This window comes from Myotis myotis, unplaced genomic scaffold, assembly GCF_014108235.1.
Source record: "Myotis myotis isolate mMyoMyo1 unplaced genomic scaffold, mMyoMyo1.p scaffold_m19_p_25, whole genome shotgun sequence".
In the NCBI taxonomy this organism is placed as follows: Eukaryota; Metazoa; Chordata; class Mammalia; order Chiroptera; family Vespertilionidae; genus Myotis; species Myotis myotis.
This window is the reverse complement of record NW_023416330.1, coordinates 1307145-1329638: the sequence shown is the minus strand read 5'-3', so window position 1 is coordinate 1329638 and position 22494 is coordinate 1307145.

Here is a 22494-nt window from a genome sequence, read left to right as displayed (position 1 = left end):
CAATTGGCTGAGGCCGGGGAGGGGCTTTCTTGGGGTCTCAGAACCCAGCTCTGTCTCTCTGAAAGCGTTCTGCCTGCCCCTCACCCTGAGAAAGGCTCTCCATCTGCTCTCCTCCAAGTCCCCTCTGTCCATTCTCTGTGTCCCCACCTGTCCCAGGGGGAGAGCACAGTCACCCCGGACAGGTGCCCCAGCCAGGTGAGGGGTCGGAGGCCCTGGGAGAGGGGGGTCACAGCCGGGTACGAGCCCTGGCCCTGCAGGCTGGAGAGATGGCAGGATCCACGCTGGCCCTGGCTCAGGCCCCTTCCCACCCGGTCACTGTGTCCCCTCCTCTGTGGTCAGCCCACCTCCAGCACGTGCTCGCCTTTGGGAAGACCACAGGTGACGCCGCACTTCCGGTCCCCAGCCACGTGTGCAGCTTTTCTGAGGGCTCACTCCCCAGCTCTCCCCCCTGGTGCTGCCCACAGAACCTCATTGTTCTGCACGAGCCCAGTCACTGCCCTCCACTGCCCATCAGGCGGACAAGGGCAAAGGGCAGCCAGTCACTGATGAGCAGGCAGCCCCGCCCCCAGCCTCTGTCCCTGTGTCCAGGCTCTCTGGGTGCTGACACGGGCGCTTCCCTTTGGAGGGGAGGTGACTGAGGAGGCGAGCCGGCCCAGCCCTGACAAGAGAGTGAAGGGCCTGTCGGAGGGCCTGAGCAGAAGAGAGGGCTCAGGTCTGCTCCCGGCTCCTGGCTTCCCGCACACCCGGGCTCACAGGCCCCGGGGGTGGGCACACTGACGGGTCAGGGCAGCAGCTGGGCGGCCGCCGGGGGCTTTGGTTCTGGGCTGGGGACTAGACCGGTGGCCTCAGACCGGGACTAGTCCTTTCCTGGCTCAGATGCCAAGAACCTTGCTTTATGGTGAAGATTCTCCAGGGAGGAGCTACATCCAGCCCTCCCTCCCCCTCCTGCATGTGTGGAGCAGCACAAGCTGGGCACTGAGCTGGACTCGAACACACACCAGGAGGAAACACGAGCAAACTCGGAAAGGCCTCCGAGAACAGCCCGTGTGTAGGCTCAGGGAGAAAGCCAGTCAGCCGAGCTCGAGGGGTCCGCCCTCCATGCTGGGCCTGGGGACAAGGAGGAGCAAGGTGGGTCCCTAGGGACAGGGTGGCCAGACCGAGGGGCCTGAGGAAGAGCCGCCTTCCTCGTGACTTTCCAACCGAAGCTGTCGGCGAGTCTGACCTCCTCCACACGTGCCATTGGCACCACTGGAGCCCAGCCTCACGGGCTCCACCTCCCACGGCTGCTAATGCTGCCGCCCTGGGCAGTGTGGCCCTCCAGGCGGGTGGGGGGTGAGGGGATCTCCCTGACTCTTCTCTGGCTCAGTTTCTCCTCCTGCAGACTGGCTGAACTCCCTCAGGGATTTGAAAGGACTTCATGGAGCTGGGCAGGGGGGGAAGGCGCTGCCCACCGTGTGGGATGCGCAACTGGGACCCAGAGCTCGAGCTTCTGATTTCTGGGAACACAGGAGCCTCCAGACCTGCTCTGGCTCCACTCTGAGGCTGGCGGAGCGCCCACGTGCCCACACGCCCACGTGCCCACGCCCCTCCCTGGAGAGGCGGCTGGAAGCACTTGGCTCTGCCCAGCTCTTCTTGCCGCCGCTTTCCCTGGACAGTTGTTCAGATGGTTTACCCTTCCCCTCTGGTCCGGCCAGAACTCGCACTGTGGGCTGGAGACGTGCAAGGGAAGAAAGCCTGGCCGGTGGCAGGAGGCGCAGGGAGCCATGGCAGCCAGGGCTGGGGTTTGAGTTCTTCAGTGCAGACTTCCTCTTGGAGAGCAGGGCCCTCAAGGACAAGGGGGCCAGGCCGCCTCCCCTCGGCCCTTCCAGGGATGGCCTTCTTTGGCTCTTGCTGATTTTATTTTTTATTTTTATTGATTTCAGAGAGGAAGGGAGAGGGAGAGAGAGAGAGAGAGAAACATCAGTGATGAGAGCGAATCATTGATTGGCTGCCTCCCACACGCCCCCTACTGGAGATCAAGCCCATAACTCACACAAGTGCCCTGACCAGGAATTGAACACTGACCTCCTGGCTCATAGGCTGATGCTCAACCACTGGCCACCTCTGCCGGGCTACTTATTTTTAAATTGAAGTGTGATACACTTAACTATACAATTCACCATTTTAAAGTACAAGTCAGGGTTTTTGTATTAATGGAGTTGTGCAACCATCATCATGACTAATTCCCAAACACTTCATCGCCCCAGAGAGAAGCCCTGTCCCCTTCACCACACGCCCCTTCTTCAGCCCTCCCTCCGGCCATGGCAACACATTCTAATCTCCGTCTCTGGATTTGCCAGCCTCGGGTAGAAATGGGATCACACAACATGTGGCCATCGGTGTCTGGCTTTCCTCACTTACATCATGTTTTCTTAGTCCGTCCAGGTCATGCCTCAGAGCTCCATTCCTCCTTATGGCCGAGTGACGTTCTGTGTATGGACAGCCCACGTTTTGTTTATCTGCCATCAGCTAATGGCCAGGGGGCTGCTTCCACTTTCTGGCTACTGTGAGTAACGCCGCTGTGACCATTCATGTCCATGTTTTTGTGTTATCAGACATTTCTATATCTTCTTTGGAAAAATGTCGGTTCAATTCCTGCTTGTTTTTAAATTGGGTTCTTTGTCCTTTTGTGGTGTTGTGGGAGCCCTTATATGTTCTGGATACTAGGCCTCATCAGATATGGGGTTTGCAGGTATTTCCGTCCATGCTCTGCTCCAATTAAAGAGAAAGTGGGCTGTGTTTCCACTTTCCTCATAATGTCTTCTGATGCACAAACATTTTTCATGTGGATGAAGTCATGTATCTATTACTTACTCAGTTGCTGGTGCTTTGGTGTCTATACCTGAGAAGCCATTGTCGAGTCAAGGGTCATGAATGTTCACCCTAGGTGTGTATAGTTTCAGCTCTAACATTTTGAGTTCATGCTATAGATGGTGTGAGGTAGGGAGTCTAAAGTCATTCTTTTGTGTGGATTTCTGGTTTTCTCAGTGCCATTTGTTAAAAACGCTATTCGTTTCCTATCAAATTGTCTTGGAGCCCTTGTCAAAACTTTATGGGAAATAACAAGCACGAATAACGAGCGGTGGCTGGATTTTCACTCCCTGGAGATGCTGGGCGGGGCGGGCCACTCTAGGGATGCAGAGCGCTCAGTGCCATCTCCGTTTAGGCCCCGCTGAGTCGGTGGCCTTCCAAACAAGCACCTCTCTATTGCCACTGTCTCTGGACCACAGTGGCCTTTGTCTGTGATGGGATGATGGCCTTTGCTGGGCGCCGCACTGCTGGTCCTGCTCAGTGCTGGCAGGCGCCGGGGTCTGCCACCTTCGAGGGGGCGAGCTTCCTGCTGCTGAGGCAAATCTCAAATGGCAGTCTCTGCCCTTCCAGGCTGGGCAACAAAGGGATCTTCATTTCCAGAGACTTGCTCAGCCCCTGCCCATGCTGGCTCGGCCACACTGCTGGTGACCTTCAGGCGTGGACTGCTCGGAAGGGCCGGGCACGGGAGCCACTTTCATTGGGGACAATGGGACCACAAGTGCCAGCTTCTCTCAATACCCAGCTTTGCTCGCTGTCCCATTCAGAACCTGTGGGAGTCTGGAACTGACAGAAGCGGAACAAGCCGGCCTCAGCCCGGGTGAGAAAGCACATGGGGGCAGGTGGCACCCGTCCACAGGCTGGTCACAGGGCCGCCCTGGGGCTGCTGACCCTGCACAGTCACGCTGGCGTTCTCACTCAGACGTGTCGAGAGGGCTTGGGGGCGTGGGAGAGGCCCAGCCCGCGGGAGCACCCGGCGGGTGAGCTGTGGTTTCCGGAAGCCGCCATAGACCTGACCTGGCCTGTGTGACCTTCCTGGCGGCAGCGGCTCCAAGTCAGTGGCAGGAGAGGGAGTAAAATCTCACCCCCGTGCCATGGGGGCCACAGGAATGTCGTGAGGTGGAGAATGACAGGTGCCTGGGCACAGAGCGAAGCATTGTGGGGCACCAGAGGGCAGGGGCTGGCCGGCGGCGTGACCATCAGGAAAGAAGGGATACAATTCCCTACTTGCACGTTACCTAAGGGAGCATTTCCCACGTGTCTCCCAAGTAACCACCAGGCAGCAGGGGTGGGGGGAGGGCCTTCACGCATCAGTAGCCGAGGTAACTGCTGCTGTCAGGGCCGGAGCAGCACGCAGACCCCGGCCTAAGTTGCAGCCCTGCCGTCACTCCAGGGGCAGACTTGGTCTTCTTGTCTATGAAGCGGGTCCTGGGTGCCAGCCTCCCAGGGTCAGTCAGGGTCTCCTGTGCTCCTTGCACACCGGGTGTCCTCGGCTGCGGTGCCCACTGTCCTCTCAGGATCCAAGCCTGGTTACAGACTTCCCAGGAGGAGGGCATCCTGGAGGGGCAGGGCAGGTGTCTCTTGCTCGTTGGCATCACCCTGCAGGGGGGAGGCGTCCTCCCCGTCTTCCCAAGGAGGATGCTGCGACTGGCGCATCGTCCACACAGCCTTGTGGGGCAGTGACAGCCCCTGTTCAGGCCCAGCCACGGCTCCTGCTGTGGGCGGGGCCTCCAGGGGTGGGAGGCTTGGCCCCCAGGAGTTGTGCAACCACATGGCCAGGTGGGTGCCCGTGACCGAGTGCTGGGGAGGGACCCACGGGGGACCCAGGCCTGGGCCGAGCCCTTTCAGAGCAGATCAAGATTAGGGCTGGGGCTGGGGCTGGGGGTGGGAGCGAGTGAGAAAGGGAGGAGAGGGCAGGCCAGTGCCCCCTTCCCTTGTCCCATGGGCTGGGCAGCGCCTCTTCCTCCAGTGGAGCTGGGAGGCTGGAGGGGGCAGTGAGGGTTGACGGAGCCCCTCGCCCGTGGATATTGGCGCGTGTCTCCGAGTGCCTGGTGTGCTGAGAGCTGAAGGAAGCAGTGGACACATGGCCCCAGGGTCCACTTGGTCACTGATGACAAGTCTGCGCCACACAGGAGGGGCGTGGCTGGGGCACGGGGCTGTGACGGGGTGGCCACCATACCGATGGCACCTCAGGAGGAGTCGTCGGTGCATGACGCTGGCTCAGCGCCCGTAACCTGCCCTCACAGCTGGAACTGGGTATGTTTATCCCTGATCTATGGATAGGGAAACTGAGGCTCAAGGAAACAGTAATGACAAAGTAATAAACCCGGTAAATACCGGGGGGATGGGAGGAGGGCCACTGGGTGGTGGAGTCTAGATGCCTGTCTGTCACCTGGTCCGTCAGTAAGGGTCTCAAGGAGCCCTCCATCTGGGTGTGTGCCCTGCCCCTCTCCTGTCCGAGGCCGGGGGTCCTGGGCTGCCCTGCTCCTTGCCAAGCCTGTTCTGCTGAGTACACCTAGGGGGGCGGGCGCAACCCCTGCCCACAGCCAGGGCCGAGACCAGGACTGGTCAGATGTGGAAATCTCAGGGCCAGGTGCAGAGGCCTCTCCTGCCTGTCCTTGCGAGCAATCCGTCAGTGTACAGCTACCGTTCCGTGTGCAGCTACAGCTCGGTGTACAGCTACAGCTCCGTGTACAGCTACAGCTCCGTGTACAGCTACAGCTTGGGGTACAGCTACAGCTCGGTGTACAGCTACAGCTCCGTGTACAGCTACAGCTCCGTGTACAGCTACAGCTCCGTGTATAGCTACAGCTTGGGGTACAGCTACAGCTCCGTGTGCAGCTACAGCTCCGTGTACAGCTACAGCTCCGTGTGCAGCTACAGCTCCGTGTACAGCTACAGCTCCGTGTACAGCTACAGCTCGGTGTACAGCTACAGCTCGGTGTACAGCTACAGCTCGGTGTACAGCTACAGCTCTTGGTACAGCTACAGCTCACTGTGCAGCTACAGCTCCGTGTACAGCTACAGCTCCGTGTACAGCTACAGCTCCGTGTACAGCTACAGCTACGTGTACAGCTACAGCTCCGTGTGCAGCTACAGCTTGGGGTACAGCTACAGCTTGGGGTACAGCTACAGCTCCGTGTGCAGCTACAGCTCGGTGTACAGCTACAGCTCGGTGTACAGCTACAGCTCGGTGTACAGCTACAGCTCCGTGTGCAGCTACAGCTCGGTGTGCAGCTACAGCTCCGTGTACAGCTACAGCTCCATGTACAGCTACAGCTCCGTGTGCAGCTACAACTCGGTGTACAGCTACAGCTCTGTGTACAGCTACAGCTTGGGGTACAGCTACAGCTTGGGGTACAGCTACAGCTCCGTGTGCAGCTACAGCTCCGTGTACAGCTACAGCTCCGTGTACAGCTACAGCTCGGTGTACAGCTACAGCTCGGTGTACAGCTACAACTCGGTGTACAGCTACAGCTCTGTGTACAGCTACAGCTCGGTGTACAGCTACAGCTTGGGGTACAGCTACAGCTCCGTGTGCAGCTACAGCTTGGTGTACAGCTACAGCTCGGTGTACAGCTACAGTTCCATGTACAGCTACAGCTCCGTGTACAGCTACAGCTCCGTGTGCAGCTACAGCTCCATGTACAGCTACAGCTCGGTGTACAGCTACAGCTCGGTGTACAGCTACAGCTCGGTGTACAGCTACAGCTCCGTGTACAGCTACAGCTCACTGTGCAGCTACAGCTCCGTGTACAGCTACAGCTCCGTGTACAGCTACAGCTCCGTGTGCAGCTACAGCTCCGTGTACAGCTACAGCTCCGTGTGCAGCTACAGCTTGGGGTACAGCTACAGCTTCGGGTACAGCTACAGCTCCGTGTGCAGCTACAGCTCGGTGTACAGCTACAGCTCGGTGTACAGCTACAGCTCGGTGTACAGCTACAGCTCCGTGTGCAGCTACAGCTCGGTGTGCAGCTACAGCTCCGTGTACAGCTACAGCTCCATGTACAGCTACAGCTCCATGTGCAGCTACAACTCGGTGTACAGCTACAGCTCTGTGTACAGCTACAGCTTGGGGTACAGCTACAGCTACGGGTACAGCTACAGCTCCGTGTACAGCTACAGCTCCATGTACAGCTACAGCTCCGTGTGCAGCTACAGCTCGGTGTACAGCTACAACTCGGTGTACAGCTACAGCTCTGTGTACAGCTACAGCTTGGTGTACAGCTACAGCTTGGGGTACAGCTACAGCTCCGTGTGCAGCTACAGCTTGGTGTACAGCTACAGCTCGGTGTACAGCTACAGTTCCGTGTACAGCTACAGCTCCGTGTACAGCTACAGCTCCGTGTGCAGCTACAGCTCCGTGTACAGCTACAGCTCCGTGTACAGCTACAGCTCCGTGTGCAGCTACAGCTCCGTGTACAGCTACAGCTTGGGGTACAGCTACAGCTCCGTGTGCAGCTACAGCTCGGTGTACAGCTACAGCTCGGTGTACAGCTACAGCTCCGTGTGCAGCTACAGCTCGGTGTGCAGCTACAGCTCCGTGTGCAGCTACAACTCGGTGTACAGCTACAGCTCTGTGTACAGCTACCGCTCCGTGTACAGCTACAGCTCGGTGTACAGCTACAGCTTGGGGTACAGCTACAGCTCCGTGTGCAGCTACAGCTCGGTGTACAGCTACAGCTCCGTGTACAGCTACAGCTCCGTGTACAGCTACAGCTTGGGGTACAGCTACAGCTCCGTGTGCAGCTACAGCTCGGTGTACAGCTACAGCTCGGTGTACAGCTACAGCTCGGTGTACAGCTACAGCTCCGTGTACAGCTACAGCTCGGTGTGCAGCTACAGCTCCGTGTACAGCTACAGCTCCGTGTACAGCTACAGCTCGGTGTACAGCTACAGCTTGGGGTACAGCTACAGCTCCATGTACAGCTACAGCTCGGTGTGCAGCTACAGCTTGGGGTACAGCTACAGCTCCGTGTACAGCTACAGCTCCGTTTACAGCTACAGCTCCATGTACAGCTACAGCTTGGGGTACAGCTACAGCTTGGGGTACAGCTACAGTTCGTGGGTAGGTCCCCGATGCCACGCCCTCAGGCCTCGGGGAGGAATGCCTCTTCTTGGCCTGGGCTCTGGCCCTGAGGCAGGGTGTGTCCGCAGAGCACTCTCCCCACTTGCTCCTCCTGAAGATCCAAAAAGTCAGCTTCTTGTTCTCATCAGATTGTTCACAAAGGCCTCGAGCTCCTTTTTCACCTTTCTTTTTTGTTGTTTTAAATTTCTTTACTCATTTCAGAGAGGAAGGGAGAGGGAGAGAGAGATAAACACCCCAATGATGAGAGAGACTCATGAATCGGCTGCCTCCTGCATGCACCCCACTGGAGATTGAGCCCACAACCCCGGGCATGTGCTCTGACTGGAAATCGGACTGTGACCTCCTAGTTCAAAGGTTGAGGCTCAACCATTGAGCCATGATGCCTGGGCTCAAACTTCTTCCTTTTAGAGAGAGAGACAGAGAGAGAGAGAGAGAGAGAGAGAGAGAGGAGGGGGAGGGGAAGGAAAGGGGGGAGAGAAGGTAGAGGGAGACAGGACAGATGTGAGGAGGGGCAGGGGGAGAAAAGGGAGAGGAGGCAGGAGAGGGGAGAAACTTGTGTTTGTTCAGACTCCTGGCCTCCAGCCCGATAGCTTGTTGAGTTGGAGGACAGTGAAGCCGTCCTGGGCTTAGATGTGGGCACATGCCCAGGGGCCCCTGGAAGCCTTTGCCTCATCACAGACTGAGTCTTGGCTCTTCTTTGTATTGCCCCTACCTCCCCTCCTCCCTCTCCCCCTCCCCCTCCCCTCCCCTTCCTCTCCCCCTCCCCCTCCCCTCCCCTCCCTCTCCCCCTCCCTCTCCCCTCCCCCTGCCTCTCCCCCTCCCTCTCCCTTCCCCTCCCCTCCCCCTCCCTCTCCCTCTCCCCCTCCCTCTCCCTCTCCCCCTCCTCCTCCCTCTCTCCCTCTCTCTCCCTCTCCCTCTCTCCCTCCCTCTCTCTCTCCCTTCTTCCCCTTCTCTGCTTCCTTCCCCAAAGCCTTTAGGAGAGCCCTTCAGCCTGCCCTGCTCATGATATTACCTCCCCGCCACCCTGCCCGACCCCCAGCCCCACGGCCATCAGGTGGCCTCGAGGAAAGACTTGTTGGAAGGGGCGGTGGTGGGGACCCCACTCAGGCATTTTCACGACTGGGCATGCCCCCGCCCCCAGGTGGTCAGTATTGGGCTCTGGTGACCCTAGGGGTGGGGGTAGAGGATCCCAGGAATGGGGGCTCCAGGGTGGGGAAGGTCGCTAGCCCGGGGCCTTGCTGGCTCCTCGGGCCGCTGTGCTGGTCTAGGGGTGACGAGACTCCCTGTGAGAAGGTGGAATTATTCCTCACCTTCCCCGGCTCGGGGCCCTCTGCCACCCCCTGCTCAGGCGCTGGCAGGCTCAGTGGCCTAAAGACCCACAGGGACACACGAGTCCTGTGGCGCTCGGAGCTGTTAGCCACTGGACGGTCAGCATGGTCAGCAGGCCAGCTGGCGTTCAGCTCAGGGCCGGGCGGCCTGGCGCCCTGACACTGGCTCCAAGCGGCTCTCCTCACCTGGTGGTGCCGCCGCCCTCGCCTGCTCTGGGCCTCGGTTGGGTAATAATGACGTCTGTCCAGCATATGCGTCAAGGCCACAGGGATGGACCAGACCGTGAGGACGAGCCCACACAGGAAGGGGAGGTGAGCAGAGGCTTTAGGAGGCGCCTCCTGGTGACTCACAGGAGCTGCCACAGCCCTTCTTGCCCGCCGTCCCGCCGTCCAGCTGGTTCCAGACGTGGGGCCCCTTGCAGGAGACTTCTCTGTGGGCGAGCTGAGCGCTGGGGCCGGGAGGGGGCTGTGCCTTGGGACCCAGGTGGACGCCTGCAGTGGGCATTTCGGAGTCGGTCCTTCCAGGGGCACAGCCCTGCCGACCCCCCTCTGCCAGGAGGAGAATGGAAACCGGGCTGTTGGCCTCTCAACGTGATGGGCTTTGAATCATCAGCCAAAGGCCAGTGCGGGTCTCCCGTCCAAGGCGCTGGCCTCCTCCCGTGCGGCTCCTCTTCCCTCCTGGCTTCTCCGGTGTGGCCGCCCTGCCCTGGGCGCTCAGTGGTTTGGGTGTCTCTCGTGCGAACCATCAGGAGGCCTGACACAAGAGGGGCTGTGATGAGGCTGTCACCAGGGTAGAAGGGGGCGCACTGGGGACAAAGGTTAGAGTAACTCACCTCTCATGGGGTGGAGGGGGCGGGGGGCCCTCTGGATGCCGTGCTTGCGGGAGGCGGGCTATTTTGGATGTGGGCTGGCAGGGGGCGGGCAGTGCAGATGATGGACGGATGACGGACTGACAAAATGGGGAGGCGAGAAGCCAGCTGAGCTAGCAAAGCCCATCCACCCAGTCCGTACCCAGCAGCCAGTGCGAGTTCTCTGCTCTGGGCGCTTCCCAGAAGTTGGGGGGCAGGCGGTCTGGCCTGGTGGGCGCGGAGGGGAAGCGAAGTGCAGGGACAGGAGGGCGAGCCATCACAGGCACCTCCCCTGCCTGCCCGGCTCCCGCGGCCCAGGCTCCATGTGCTCCCCTGCCGCTGACCGTGTCCTCCTGCGGAAGGGTCTCCACTGTCAAGTCCAATTTCACGGCTTTAAGCCCCCACCCGCCTTTAGAACATTTAAAATCCAGTCACTCTTTATTACTCACAGATTTCAGAAACGTGAATTCACTCACTCTCTAAAACTCATCTGTAACTCCAAAATCCACCCTCTCAGTGCTTTTCCCATCATTCATGCATGTGTGCAGTGGTGTGGTCGCAGTGGCGTGTGCACAGTGGCGTGTGCGCAGGCAGTGGTGTGGGCACAGGCAGTGGCATGTGCGCAGTGGTGTGTGCGCAGGCAGCGGCATGTGCGCAGTGGCGTGTGCGCAGTGGTGTGCGTGCAGTGGTGTGTGCACAGGCAGTGGCATGTGCGCAGTGGCGTGTGTGCGCAGTGGTGTGTGCGCAGGCAGTGGCATATGCGCAGTGGTGTGTGCGCAGGCAGTGGTGTGGGCACAGGCAGTGGCATGTGCGTAGGCAGTGGCGTGTGCGCAGTGGCGTGTGCACAGTGGGGAAAGATTCAGCAGGTCCCCGGTCAGGTCACAGGAGGCGGCAGGAAGAGAAGCTCCGCATGGCCCTCTTGAACCTCACGCTGTCAACACTGCCCTTCTCCTGGCCTGGCTGGTGTCACAGATTTTGCATTTTGTGCTTTTTGCTGTTGAAAACGGCCCCAAGTGCGTGCAGCACAAGTGCTGCCTTGTGGTCCTGAGCGAGGAAAGACCGCCTGGGCCTTGCGGAGAAAGGCCAGTGCCAGGCACGCCCTGTCCGGGCACGAGTGGCCGAGCTGCTGGCGGGAGTTCCCGCAGGAAGACTCCCCTGCGTGTCCTCAGTGAGTCTGCAGGCAGAGACCCGGAGAACACGCGTGCGGACGATCTGCGGAGGCTGCCGGCCAGGGCAGCAGGAGCCCAGCGCATGCCCCCACCGACCGCTCGGAATGCACTGATTCGGGGCAGGGCCCGGCCACTGCAGACGGCGAGACTTAACTGTCCTTCATTTGGGCCAACTTTTGTGACTTTCCACGTCCTGCTGTGATCATTTTTCAGCACTTATGATAATCTTCCAGCAGCAGGAAATGGCTGGGAGAGGGCCTGACAGGGGACAGAGACCGCAGATGGACGGGAGCGGCGGTGAGTCGGGCACGGGCGACAGGCCCAGAGAGCGAGGTGTACACGGAAGACACCCTGCACGTGTGGGGACCTGATGAGACACCAACTAGAAGTGTAGATTGGGGGCAAGCCCTGTAGCCAGATGGCCGGCCCACCTCTGGACGGCCATGTGCTGGCTCTCCGGGGGAAGTTCCTGCACTTACCTGTGCCTCGCTCTTCCTACCTGTACATGGGGACCTAGGAGCACCTGCTTACAAGGTTGCTACTATGACAACCATAGGGGATGGGAGGCCCGCCACCTCTCACCCCAGTGCCCTCCTCAGTCTCATCAGCGAGCACCTCTGCCTGGGCTCCTCCGGCGGGTTTATTCCTGGACTGTGTGCAGCACACGGCCAGCTGCTGCTCTCCAGAAGGAAGCCACTCGGTCACCCTTGTCTCCGAAGGGGCTGGAGAGGGGAGGAAGAAGAGCGTGACATGTTTCCAGGACCACGTCTTTGTTGGGGCCCCGGGCCACTGGAGAGTGAAATCGCGGGGCCACTCCAGTGGTGAACTGCCAAAAGGGGTGTGGAGTTGCAGAGGGGCTGGGAGCCCCGTGAACACCTGTCTTCTGGGTGAGCAGATTGGTGCCTGTGCACGCACTCCTCTAAGGGGCTGTGTCCGTGACCCACGGAGCGCGCCTCCTGCCTGGCACACCTGTGAGGGCAGCACCAGGCTTCTGCTGAGGAGCCGGAGGCGGGAGGGGAAGATGCTGCCTCTTCTGTAGGTTCGGGTCCCAAGTCCAGGCCAAGGAAGACCTTCCCGGAGTCGGGGCGGACGTCCCCTGCACTCACCCGGCGCCTCTGTGGTCCCGAGCAGCGGGAGGCCTGCCCCGAGGGGCCGGGACCTGCCACCTGCCCCTTCCCACCTCCACCCGGCGGCAGGGACGCGGGAGAAGGCTGGAGAGGGGCCCCACCTGCTCAGAGGACAGGCAAGGACTCTTGTGGAGCCCAAACCGAAGTAGACGAGGGCAAGACAACAGGAATTGCTTTGGGCAGGGGGGGGGGGGAGGGGGAGGCAAGCCCAGCGCTTCTTTCTAAACCTGGAAGGAGCCTGGTCCTCGAGCCAGGCTGGCCTGCAGCTCCTGAGGGACGTCCCCTGAACTTCAGTCTGAGCAGAAGCCAGCAGACAGCCCTGTGGTGTAAGGGTGGTGCGTTAGGCGGGGACCGAGGCCCAACAGTGATGCGAGGTGGGAGCCTGTGCCTCCTGCCCCCGCGGGCGGCTGAGTGCACGGTGCATGCCCGCCGCAGAGACGAGCGCCCACCCGTGCAGAGCAGGAGCCACCCCTGGCGGCTTCTGCACGGTGCCTGCCACCGATGACGGCTTCGCCACGGCACCACTGCTGACGCTGGGCCCGCCTGTCTGCATCGGCATTTGAATCAAGAGCCTTGGTGATTCCGAGGAAACTGGGTCAGGGACTGGAGGGGGCCACGCACTGGGCCCCTCTCACGTGGGCAGGGAGCCTTAGGCTGGAGAGTGTGACTGATTTGCCCAAAGTTGTCCAACAAACCACTGTCCATGCTGCTCCCTCACACCAACGCTCACGTCCGGATAGCTGTGCGTGCGGGAGCTGCAGGCCCATACGCCCTGGGGCGGCAGGGGGAAGAGGGGCCGGTATTTCTGCTTCCGTCTTAGATCGGAGGAAATGGAGGCCTGGTGGGGCTCATGCTCACCTGCCGGGCTTGCCACCTCTAGGGGACGTTGCCGCCACAGGCCCTGGAGAAACCCTCCGATACACTGACTCCTTGGGGAGGCCTCCTGCTGCTGATCTGCCACCGGACTGTTTGCGTCTTGGTGACTTGCAGGCCCCGCCCCTGCCCACTGCCTGTGGGCCAGGAGCACCCCATGCCTCTCAGGGACCCCCTGGGAGCCTTTGGGGTCTGGGCCTGTGAGCCGGGTAGCGGAAGCTGCAGGTCTGGTCACACGGGTTTCCATGCACTTTGGTCTTTCTTGGGTCTGAAATTTGGGACAAAGGACTTTAGAGGTTGGAGCTAAGAACCCAAGCTCCTGAGGCCCCAGTGACCCGCCTCTTAGCTTATCTGGTCTTCGGAGCGGCCAAACCAGTTTTCTTATGCAGGGACGCACCTTTGGGCCTCACAGGTGGGGATGTGCCATCAACTCCTACCCCTCCCCAAAGCCCCATTCAAGTCCCCTCTGTCCTGTGAGACATTTTTCGGTTTATCTGGACCTTGTTCATTCATTCATTCATTCATTCATTCATTCATTCATTCGTCAGTTTATTCGTCCAGACGTGGTCACGGGATGCCAAACGTGTCCGTGTAAGGAGCTGAGACTAGGTCTCTGACCTCCTCCAGCCACTGCCGCTGCCCAGGCCCAGCTCTGGGGAACCCAGCCCTGCGATGTGGCAGCTGCTCATGCCGCAGTATGTCACCCATGGCTGCCCTCTGCCCAGCTAAGGTCCAAGCCTGGCCAGCCAAGACTCAGCCTCCGCGATGGCGGGCAGGTGTGCGTAGGAAAGGGTGGGAGAGCTGAGTAAGCTCCGTGCGAACCCGCCCCTAAACGGTGGGCGTGACTTCATGCCCTACCACGCGCGCATATTGGTGATCACTGGGAAAGAGTGAAACAGAAGTCTTCGTTTCTAATGGGACGTGATGCAGCGTTAATGACCAGTGACCTCACGGAGCGAGCGCCACACAATGCGGCCGCCGCCCCCGCGCCCGTGCTCGCTCTGGGCGTTGGACAAGCACGTAATTAAGTGTAGCTCACCACAGGCATGTCATTACACCCGCCCTCCCCTCGGAGACTCGGGAGTCACGCTCTCGACTCACAGGTGCTTCTCATCAGATTATCTTCAATCATTTTACAAATGTTATCTCATTAATCCTTTGCAACAGTTTCGTGAACGTCCTGCTTACGGATTGCAAACCACAACCCGCCGTGCTTCAGCGACAAGTGGAACGCCCCACACGTCACTCTCCGACCCGGGAGGGAGCACCTGGAAGAGTCCTGACACCTGGAACGGCCGTCTTCTAATTAAAGGAGAATCAAGGTTCAAAGAGTTATGTCCAATTCCCACGGAAATAGTGGAAATCCAGTGTGCACTGTGGCCCTTGATCCTGGGCGAGCTCCTGGTTGTCTGAGGCCTTCAGCTCTCGGGGCGTCTGCTCTGTGTCTGAGGGTCAAGGAAACTGTATGTGTACACATGTAACTTACATGCACACACGTCCACCAAATGACGGGAGGGCGCTGGATGCACATACAAACACATTGTTACTCATATTTGTGGGTAATGCCACAGAAGGTGGAGTTGTATAGCAAGATGGCACGCTGTGTGGAGGTGAATTTAAAGGGGCGGTTTGGCCCTAGCTGGTTTGGCTCAGTGGATAGAGCGTTGGCCTGCAGACTGAAGGGTCCCAGGTTCGATTCCGGTCAAGGGCGCATGCTCGGGTTGCGGGCTCGATCCCCAGTAGGGGGCGTGCAGGAGGCAGCTGATCAATGATTCTCTCTCATCATGGATGTTTCTCTCTCTCTCTCCCTCTCCCTTCCTCTCGGAAATCAAGAAAAATATATTTAAAAAATAAAGGTGCGGTTTGGGCCTCAGTTCTTGAGGGTCTGTGTGCTCCATATTGGTGACCTGGGCTCTTTATCACACCCTGTATGGTGGCTGCTATTGCCCCGCACTTCACAGGTGGTTCACCGAAGTCACGCCGGCCACGGACCGCGAGCGTCAGGAACTGGGATCGCGTCCACATCCACGGCAGCTCTGCGGAGAAGGGTCCGAAGCGCCCACGTTACCTAGCGAGGCCTGCACACAGTGAACCACACGGAACCTCCCCTTCTGAGGGTGAAGCATTTCCCGGCACGTTACAGAGATGGGGCTGGTGCTGCCTGCGTTTGTTTGAGGAGCCCCGGTAGCTGGCCTTAAGCAATGACCCGATCTCCTTTCTCTGGGGATTCCTGCCACATCCCACGCGGCTGCTGGTGCATGCCGGTCAGGGACGGGGAGGGAGCCACTGGGCCCAGCGGGACGTTCCCAGGCTGACTTCTCTACGGGACCAGCCTTGCCCTCCCTTCACCAAGTGCACACGCAGGTGGACACGGAGCATCAGAGCCGGGCTGTGCGCCCGTGGAGGTGCCGCCCAGGCCCCGCGCTCCTGATGCTCATCCCAGGGCATGCCAGGCTGTGTTAGTGTTTTATGTAAATAACAAACTATGGGAATTAATAGGAGTACAAAAGCCATATTTCTCACCCAGAAAATCCTTGTTTATTTCTCTCAGCTTGACCATCAGGAAAATGGGTGGCAGCCTCGTGTGACTAAGCTCATCTCAGCGGGGTTTGTCAATGATGTCAGACCCTGGGAATAAGGCTAGCCGGAGCTGCAGTGCATTTATGTGTAATTATCACTAATTTACCATTTCAGCGTGATGGTGCTGAGCACATTAAATGCATTAGACCTTTACTTAATGGGTAAGGCATGGTGGGCGCTCTTGAAGAAACAAATTACCTAATTAATTTGCGGAAATGTGACCCCTTGGATTTGAAAAATTATTGTAGTTGCCTTTGATAGCATTAACAAGGCTGTTGCCTGTAATTGAAACTCCCCTGAACAGGTGGGAAGAGGATGTGTGAGGACAGGCAGCTGCCTGCACCGAGTCACCTGCAGGGCAGTTAGGGGTGTTGAGGACCGGTGCCTCTGGTGCCACCCTATGCGGCCATCACCCTCCACCATGAGGACTGTGGAGGCGATGAGGGCACTGTGTGAGCTCAGGTGAGGGGGGTCCTGTGGTGAGGACAGGCCGCCGTGCGGCCTTGGGGGTTGGACCTCCTCTTCTGTACAGTGAGTCGGAGGGATTATACCAGTGCTTCCCAGGCCTGCCTGCCAACCCTGAGAACTCAAAGCCAACAGACCCACCTCAGGACCAGTCTCAGCTGGCTCCCACCCTCTTCCTTCCTTCCTTCCTTCCTTCCTTCCTTCCTTCCTTCCTTCCTTCCTTCCTTCCTTCCTTCCCTCCCTCCTCCGTCCCTCCTCCCTCCTCGCCTCCCTCCCTCATCAAGGACTTTAAAGCCCTACTGTGGATTAGCACCATCCTTCTATGGATGACAAACATTTTAATACCTCAGAACAAAGGTGGTTCTTTATATAAATAACTTTCAATGTCACTCTTATGGTCCCTATTGTTCTCATTTCACGGCGGGGCCTTCTCATGGCTGAGGACCATATTGGAGAACCATGGTTCCAGGGTCCTGCAGGCCCCTCAGCAACCCACAGAAGGGCCTGTCTCTGGTGGTCATTCGTGGGCAGCCCTGGCCACGCTGTTCTGGCAGTGAGCCCATCCCCTCAGGTGAGGGCGCTCCTCCTCCAAGAGCAGCCTCGGTGCCTGACATGTCACTTCTGGGAGCAGAGGTGAGCCAGGTGGTGCCGGGTCAGGGTGTCTGAGCGAGACCATGAGGCCCATTGTCGGGTGCCCCCCGTGTCCTCGGCAGGACTCCCGGCAGGTGGAGAGCCTGCTGGGGAGTGAGCGGCGGTTGGTGCTCTCTGGTTCCTTAAGGCTCACAGTGATGTTGATGAAACACGTCGTTACACGAAGGGCTCCAACAACCATCCTAGACCTCCTAGGCCAGGTGTCCAGGTGTCCAGGTGTCTAGCAGACCGTAGGTGATGTTGTTTCTGCCACCTCGGCATGGCACTCCTCTCCCGTGGCACTGGGCTCTCGACTCACTGAGGCCATGAATGGCTGTCATGCCCAAAGTCACCAAGCACACCAGGGGTAGAGCGGCCATTGGGTGTAGACCCACCACACAAGGTCTTTCTTCTCTCGCTCTCTGGCTCGCTCTGCCTCCTCTCCATGTGCTGACCCAGGCAACCTGCTCAGCCGGGAGCACCTGCTGGACACATGCAGCCTGAAGCATTCCTTGGAGGTCAGCCATCGGGGGCAGTCATGCGTCCTGCGACCGTGCTGCTCCTTCTCGGCCAGGCGGCTGCTGGACGTGCGGCAGCCTCTGCTGGGCTCTCTGGTGCGGCCTCTGAGGGGCGCCGTGACAGAGCTCGCCTGGCGCTCTGGGCTCTGTGGCCGCTGGCTGAGTGTGGGCTGGCCTCCCCCGAGGAAGACCAGGCGGGCAAGAAGGATGCGGGTTGTGCCAACAGCTGCGCTTGGGCTGCACCAGTTTCTTCAACTCAGCTCGGGTAGAAACGTGCCCTGCAGAGGAAGGCAGCGCGGCCCATTACCTGGGCCTGCAGTGCCCGCGTCGCAGCGCTCTTCCTTAGCGCAGTGAGCACGTGGTCGCCTGTGAGGCATTCTGGCTGGTGTGGTGCCCTCAGCCCCTTTCTGTGCCTCTGCCTGAGGGGCACTCGTGTTTTCAATGTGTGCTCCCTACACCCACTTGCTCTGGGAAGCCTGGGGGCCCCCGTGTACAGGCATGCATGTGTCATGTGCGTGAGTGTATATATGTGTGCATGCAACTATGTCCTTGGGTATATGAACACGTGTGTGTGGTGTACTGGATTTGTGTCTTAGTTGCTTCTCTTCAGGGTGGGGCTAGAGGGCTGTCCTTTCTCAGGAGTGTGGGGCCCTCCCTGGTTCCAGCTGTGGGTCCTTCCCTGGCTCCAGCTGTGGGGCCCTCCCTGGCTCCAGCTGTGAGGCCTTCCCTGATCTCCTGAAGTCCTCCAGTAAGACAGCCATATGAGCTTTCCCGACATCCTGGTGAGATGACTTGTTAGGATTGGGGAGAAAAAAGAAACAAGATTTCCATGAAGAGGAGTTTTTCTCAGTGTGGATTTCAATCATTTGTATTTGGGGATTGCTTGCTTTGCTCTTTCAGACCAATTTACTGGAGATGCGGCTACCCAATGCTGGGCGTATCTCAGGACACGAAGCCGAATGAATCGGTCCACGGCCTTGAAGCGATCTCCCTTAATATTCCCAGCGCATGAGAAACACACCCCACCGAGAAACAGGCCATTTCGTCTCATCAGGCTGCTCCGATCGATAGCCCTCCCTGTGACGTTGGGTTAAACTCCTGGTCCTACCGAGAGCCGGGAAGGTGATGGAAGGTGATCATCACATTTGCTTGTGTAGTGACATCATCGCCATCGCCACCGCCATCGCCATCGCCATCGCCATCACCGCCATCAGTTGTGTAGTGTCAGCACGTGCCAGCCACTGTCCTAAACACTGAGCACATGTCCCCTCAGCGAATCCCCCAGCAGCCGGTTAGCGTTCCCCGCGGCTACAGGAGGACCCGGAGCACTGCAGGGTGACCACCCTTCCCAGGCCCTGCACCGGTGGGGCCGAGAGTCAGTCCCGCCCTGACCACCAGGCTGCCCTCAGCCACTGATGACGCTGGTCCGCTGTGTCCTCACCAGTAAGAAGGTGGAAGGCTTGCGTGCAGATGTGGTAGGAGCCCTGGCAGACTAGGACTAACACTGGGCGAGAGTCTGTGATCTCCGATGAGTCTAAAGCAGGTGGAAGGGGGCCTATAGGAGTGAAGGCTGCTGGACGCGCGGAGGATCCACAGCCAGGAAAACTGTCCCACAGACAGGGCTCCGTGAGGCCCGACCAGGGAAGGGCCCGGAGCTCCCACCCACACGCTCCCAGCCTGGCCAAGGGCACGAAGCCCCACGGTGACCTGCAGGTGGTACCTGCCTCCCCTCTGCTCAATGGCTGGGCCAGGCCAGAGCCACAGAGAGGTGCCCGGCAGGTATGTTTGATGGAAGCCTTGGTCTGGGGGTGTAGACAATGAAACATGCAGACACAGGGTGCTGGGTGATTAAAACGGAGCCCTGGGCAGCGCAGGAGGTGAGCTGCGGCCACAGGAAATAGTGGAGGGGGGGGGGGGGGTCCATGCTGGAGGGCGCAGACTGTCAGCTCAGAGAGCTCCTCATGCCCATCTGGAGACAGAAGGAGTTGAGATCTGTTTGCTGTCCCACTGTGCTCTCGCCTTGCCAGGGCCACTGCTGGCGCACCATCCCACCTGGTCCTGAGGTGCGAGCGCCACGGACACCTAGGTCTGGGCGTGTTGCCTGGTCTGGTGTTTCCTCCCTGGTTCACATCATAGAATCCATAGAAAACAACCCTATCCACACATCACACTGGAGTTAAGGCACAGCCAGTTTGAGACCTGAGCTGCCTGGCCATGGACTGGGACGCCCCGCCCAGACCCCGGCTGCCCACCCACTGTGGCACCGCGGTGCCATGGCCAGGCTTTGGGAAGCTCAGGCCAGTTCCTCTGCCACCAGTGGCTGTCCTGGCTCTGCATGGCATCACCACCTCTGGGTGGCCCAGGGCACTGCTGGTGGCTGTCACACAGAGAAGCACCGCCTGGCATCCTGAAGTTCCCACCCTTCGGCCCGGCCCTTCGTTGGAGCTCAGAGCCAGGAGAGTGGGGATGGAGGGGGACTGCGGAGGCCGCCCTGAGAGAGGGCTCAGGCTTTGCCTAGGGCAGTGGTCGGCAAACTGTGGTCCCTTGAGTGTGGATCTTCCACAAAATACCACGTGTGGGCGCGCACGTACAGTGCGATTGAAACTTCGTGGCCACACTCAAGGGGCCAAAGAGCCGCATGTGGCTCGCGAGCCGCAGTTTGCCGACCACTGGCCTAGGGACTTGCAGCTAGTTCCTGCAGGGCATTGCTTTGCATGTTGGCCTGCCTTCCAGCAAGATGGACATCCCCCCCCCCCCCGGCAATGACCGTGACTGACGACTGAGCGAGCACAGCCTGTGCTGTGCAGACCTGGGCGATCCCAGGCCCACGGCACCTGAGTGGCCGGCTGCTCCTGATGCGCCTTCCTTATTCAGTGACGTCAGCAAATGGACGGTGATTACTGCGTCTGAGTGTGGTGCCTGGCGTGCAATGGATGTTCAAGAGGTGCTGGTTCCTCCCCTCCTCCCCGGCTGCAGCCCCTCGTTAGATGATTGGCTGATTGACTCACTAGGCTGCTGGTGGGGGGTGGGGGGAGAAGAAGGTGTGGTCACCCACAGCTCATCTCCGTCTCCTGTGGGGACCGCGGGGCTCGTTTCCAGGAGCACTCTCAGTGACCGGTGGGGGTACAGGGAGCTCGCGCCCACGTGCGGTCAGAATGCACCCGGGATTTCCGGTTGTCTTAGCATTTTATTGAGAAGCCGGGAGTGCTGGGGTGTTGGAAGGTCAGAGACCATGGGGGCCTGGCCTTGAGGAGCTCGTCACAGGGCTGTCAGAGGGCCACTGGCAACTGGAGGCAGGGTCCCCCAGGGAGCAGGCTCAGGGGCAGGGGAACAGGGAGCGGAGGGCCCTTGTGATTCTGCTGGTTTTCCAGAGGAAGCTTCTCAAACTCGAGAAAACATTCATGGAGTAAACACGGGGAGCAGGGACGTCACGCTGAGCCCTGAAGCCCTGGGCCATTTCCAAATGTGGGTGACAAGAAACCTATCCCAGGGGGCTCAAATGAGTAAGCAACAGTGACTGTGGGAAATAGCAATGCGGGCGGGGCCGGGCGGGCGCAGGAGAGCGAGGCCTCCAAGTCAGCCGCGCGTCTCCGTTGACAAAGCCACGGAGACCCGACGGGAACAGGACGTCCCCGTGAACTCAGGAACCTCAGGGGGGGCTTATCTCGAGCAGCAAGGGTGGCTCAAGTTCAAGTTCATTCAGCAGGCCGCCCAGTCACAAAGGCAGGCCCCAGAGCAGCTGAGGCCATGCAGCCCGTGGATGACACCGGCTGCGTGCTGCTGCTGCGCGGGGAGGCGCCTGGAGGGAGCGGAGAAGGCGGGTTTCCCGCGGCCTCTGGGGAAGCGCGCTGCGGGCAGTCTCGCCACAACGTGGACGACACCTGAGGGGCCTCATGGAAACGTGAGGAGATGCGCAGCCTCACCCGTAAACACGGGGACGCCAACTCAAGCAGCTATTTGCTGATCACACCAGCAAAACAGTACTTGATGCTCACGCCTTCCCCTAGGAAGGGTGTGTTGGCAGAGGGGAGTAAAGTGAGCCCACCCCTTCTGGGGGACAGTTGGTATACTTATATATTAAAAAAATTAATTTTAATTTGACATTTTGTGCCAACTTTATTTAAAATTATTTTAATCTGTCTTTTAACAATGATCTGGTGATTCCAACTCAGGAAGGTGTCCTAACCCTCCACACCTGCCCCCACCAGGCAGAGCGCCGGGCCTGCTTGTCTCCTGGGGGGAAGCCCATCACACCCCAAAGTCCTCAGGAGGCAGCCATCAGATTGGGCGGCTCTGTTGGCATTGGGGTCAGGGCAAGCACTTCCATCTTGCGGGCTGGTGCTCTCCACGGTGACTGAGACGCTTGGCTGAGCTCTGATGCCCAGAACTCTGTGGCCCGCGCAGCGCCCCGTTCTGGGGACGGCCTCGCCAGTCCACGCGAGTCTGTGTTAAAGGAGCGTCTCATTCCCTTAGACTTAGAGGGCAGATGCAGAGTGGCTGGAAGTGTTTCCTGATACAAACACTCGGTGAGTGTGCGTGTCACCTTTTCCCTGTCAGTGGCATCGGGAAAGTAAGTGATCACCGGCCGATCTCCTCTAATAATAAGAGCCGGCCCTGCTTAATTGCGTTGGTTAAGTGGTCGTGGCTTTGTTCGAGCATCAGGACCATTAGTCAGGCCCCTGGGAGGACCTGTGGGCCTCTGAAGTGGGGTGGGTGGGCCGGGCCAGTTCTTCCAGGTGAACATGTGGAGGACAGGCCCCACCTGCTACACCTGCTGGTAGAGGTGGCTCTTCAGTGAGGAAAGGCGGGGCCGGGGCAGAAAGGCGGCCCCACGGTGGCCGCAGGGAGCGGGGCACCTGCGGTCCTACCCTAACTGCCCCGGGACATACTGGGGGCCCCCGGGAGACGAGCAGAGCCCAGTGCTCTGCCTAGTCTGTCTCTTCCCCACCTTTTACTTTTGCCCAGAAGTATTTTAGGTGGTTTCCTTCCAGAGCACAGTCAGCGTGGGAGGGCGGGTTCT